The following is a 3,980-nucleotide window of genomic DNA, read 5'->3' on the forward strand; positions in this document are numbered from 1 at the left end:
TTTAGGCACGTGGCGTCTCCCTGTGTGTGGTTTCGAAGGGCACCTTTCTGCGCGCGCTCCTCGAGTCTGCGCGCTCTTTCGACAGCCGCGTCTCAGACAGCTGGTAGCATATAGGCGCACCACACCCTGCTACTTGCGTGTTGCGTTTCCAGCTAAACCCCGCGAGCCTTTGTGTGCACGTAAGCCTCCACTCTGTATGCACCAGGATCAGATGTAGGACCAAGATGCAGTGGAGCCGCTCACGGCTACACACCCGCGGGGGCGTGGCTCCCCTTACCACGTCTTTTTCTTTTTTGCGAGCACTCGAAGCCGGTTTTCCCTGCCAACCACCCACCGGACCCGTGTGCTACGTGTGCACGTTCACATTGCTCCACGAAAATTGGAAAAAAGCCGCAAGGCCATGAGGGGGCACGAGCAGCTGTGGAGTCTTTCACGGCGACACGGCCACGGGTGGGGTCTCGCCCCCATCGACGTGTCTCGCTTTTAGTCATCAGAAGGGTACTCAAATTGACCACAATGTCCCTAACACACAAACACGCTTTCGCATCGGCAGATTGCCGCAGCACACCCGCTGCTGATCCGACAGTCTACTTGAGACGACGGACAAGAGCCCGGCGCGCGTACTCGCGCGGCTCTCCAAAACCACTCGGCCAGTGCCAGGGACAGCTTTCGGCGCCGGAGCCGCAACAATTCTACTCGAGGCGGAAGACGAAGCCAGCAAGAGCCTGGCCGCAAGTGCGTTCAAGTTTCGAGACTTCAGTCCCTCGTCTGTCCGTAAATCCTCTTTCGACGTGCGGCGCCTTCCCAAAGCGCACAAGTCCGTTAACCGCGGAACGCGTCCGACGTAGCAAAGCCGCGTTTCCTCTCGTACTTCGCAGCAGCGCCGCCTTTCCCTCGGCGGCGGGCGAATAGCCTGCCAACGTCGTCGCATTCAACCGCGATCTCGACATCTCGCGCGTCACGAGCAGGAGCCGACCGGCAGCCTCCGGCCCTGTCGGGCTCGGTGGCACTTGCCGCGGAGGACGGGAGGGCGTTATGGGCCACGGTTCCTATTGTACTTGGCAGCCACACCCTCGTACCGCCAGTTCCATGACCGACCGAATGCCGCGCCGTTCCTTCAGTACTTGGGCAGCAACATAGTCGGGTCGTTACTCCATACTCGCCGCAGGAAGCGACCGGCAGCCGCCAGCCTTTTCAGACTCGGCGGCGTTTGCCGCGGAGGACGGGAGAGCGCTTGCACCGCAGTTCCAACTATGAATGATGGATGGCAGGCAGCTTTAGCTCTCGACCGCCAGTTCCTTGACCGACCTCTACCGTTCCTCTCGTACTGGGCAAAGCTTTGTCGGGTCGTCTTACTCCCATTCCGCGCATGAGCGTCGAGGCGGACTGAAAGCCCACCCATGAAAGTGCGTTACGCCGTTTGTACCCACGGGCGCGGCCAAGCCAACCGTCCAAGGTTGCAGCCGCCGCCCGCTGGGCGCAACAAATTGGGCACGGGGCGCCCCTCAGAATTCAGGCAGTCCCCGCGCATGTTCGGGTATAGCCGTCCCCGCGTCCAAGCGGGGACAGCGGCGGAAAGCGTCGGGCGCAGCGAGCCGCTCCACCCACACGGGGCAGAAACGATCGTCACCCTTCACAGTCCGGTAATGATCCTTCCGCAGGTTCACCTACGGAAACCTTGTTACGACTTTTACTTCCTCTAAATGATCAAGTTTGGTCATCTTTCCAACAGACCGGCGCAACCGAAAGGCCGCGCCGGACATCGGTCCGAAGACCTCACTAAATCATTCAATCGGTAGTAGCGACGGGCGGTGTGTACAAAGGGCAGGGACGTAATCAACGCGAGCTTATGACTCGCGCTTACTGGGAATTCCTCGTTCAAGGGGAACAATTGCAAGCCCCTATCCCAATCACGAAAGAAGTTCCACGGGTTACCCAGTCTTTTCAGACAGGGATAAAGACACGCTGCTTCCTTCAGTGTAGCGCGCGTGCGGCCCCGGACATCTAAGGGCATCACAGACCTGTTATTGCTCTGTTTCGTGCGGCTAGGAGCCGCTTGTCCCTCTAAGAAGGTTGTAAGGTGCTGGGAACCCCGCACCTATTTAATAGGCTAGAGTCTCGTTCGTTATCGGAATTAACCAGACAAATCGCTCCACCAACTAAGAACGGCCATGCACCACCATCCACCGAATCAAGAAAGAGCTCTCAATCTGTCAATCCTCCCAGTGTCCGGGCCGGGTAAGTTTTCCCGTGTTGAGTCAAATTAAGCCGCAGGCTCCACTCCTGGTGGTGCCCTTCCGTCAATTCCTTTAAGTTTCAGCTTTGCAACCATACTTCCCCCGGAACCCAAATACTTTGGTTTCCCGGAAGCTGCCCGCCGAGTCATTTGAGTAACTCAGGCGGATCGCTGGTTGGCATCGTTTATGGTCAGAACTAGGGCGGTATCTGATCGCCTTCGAACCTCTGACTTTCGTTCTTGATCAAAGAAAACATTCTTGGCAAATGCTTTCGCAGTAGTTCGTCTTGCGACGGTCCAAGAATTTCACCTCTAGCGCCGCAATACGAATGCCCCCGTCTGTCCCTCTTAATCATTACCTCGTATTCCAAAAACCAACAGAACAGAAACGAGGTCTTGTTCTATTATTCCATGCAAGTTTATTCAGGCGACTCGCCTGCGTTGAGCACTCTAATTTTTTCAAAGTAAAAGCACCGGCCTTCTCGAGGCACACAATGAAGTGCACCAAGAAAGGACCGGCATGATGTTCAGTCCGAGCCGTCGCATCGGGTAGATGCACTACTCGTCTGGAACTGAGATCCAACTACGAGCTTTTTAACCGCAGCAGCTTTAGTATACGCTATTGGAGCTGGAATTACCGCGGCTGCTGGCACCAGACTTGCCCTCCAATTGATCCTCGTTAAAGGATTTAGAGTGTACTCATTTCAATTACGGGGCCTCAAAAGAGTCCCGTATTGTTATTTTTCGTCACTACCTCCCCGTGCCGGGAGTGGGTAATTTGCGCGCCTGCTGCCTTCCTTGGATGTGGTAGCCGTTTCTCAGGCTCCCTCTCCGGAATCGAACCCTGATTCTCCGTTACCCGTAACAACCATGGTAAGCAAGTAACCTACCATCGAAAGTTGATAAGGCAGACACTTGAAAGAAACGTCGCCGGCTCGTGGCCATGCGATCAGCACAAAGTTATCCAGAGTCACCACACAATACGGGCCGAAACCCGATCGATCTTGGTCTAATAAAAGCACCCGTCGCCCAAAGGGCTTCAGGCTCACTGCATGTATTAGCTCTAGAATTGCCACAGTTATCCAAGTAGGAAGAAACGATCTAAGGAACCATAACTGATTTAATGAGCCATTCGCGGTTTCGCCTTATTTCGGCATGTACTTAGACATGCATGGCTTAATCTTTGAGACAAGCATATGATTACTGGCAGGATCAACCAGGTAATCGTTCAACTGCGCGTCCAGCCATGCCGGACGCCGTTGTTGCGACGCCGAGGCCACCTTCAGGCGCCTCAGCACGCTTCGTTTTTGCAAAGCCCACCTCTTTGCACAGTCCGAGATGACGGCGTTCGAGCTCGCTACGGCGCCCTCCCCGCAGGGCTGGGTATCGCCACGCGGCAAGAAGCACGCACACTCTCGATAGATTCGTTGCGTCGACTCGGTCACGGCTTGCGGGATTTGCCATCAGCCCGCAGCACTGGTGGACCGATCGGCGCTTGCAACGTAGCCGAGACGGCAAAGCCGCCAAGCGACGGGTCACGCCCGCGCCTTCGGCGCTTTCTTATTTGACTCGTCCGAGGACGATGCGGAACACACCTCGATATCGTGGATACGGCGTCGTCCGACAACCAGCCCCTAACGCATCAAGCGGATGAGGCTGCAGACGATTGCCGAGGGATCCACGGGAGAGGCTCCGGGGACACGCTTGACGGGCACGGAGCCCGCCGCATATCAGACACCCAGGT

General features: G+C 56.4%; 1 non-coding gene across 1 annotated transcript; it reads right to left on the reverse strand.

Moving 5' to 3' along the window:
* Positions 1–1,644: 1,644 nt before the first annotated feature.
* Positions 1,645–3,459, reverse strand: LOC119451188 (small subunit ribosomal RNA). Its single transcript, XR_005191716.1, has one exon. It is a non-coding gene; the product is annotated as a small subunit ribosomal RNA (ribosomal RNA).
* Positions 3,460–3,980: the final 521 nt, after the last annotated feature.

The sequence above is a fragment of the Dermacentor silvarum genome, chromosome 4, assembly GCF_013339745.2.
Source record: "Dermacentor silvarum isolate Dsil-2018 chromosome 4, BIME_Dsil_1.4, whole genome shotgun sequence".
NCBI classification, from domain to species: domain Eukaryota; kingdom Metazoa; phylum Arthropoda; class Arachnida; order Ixodida; family Ixodidae; genus Dermacentor; species Dermacentor silvarum.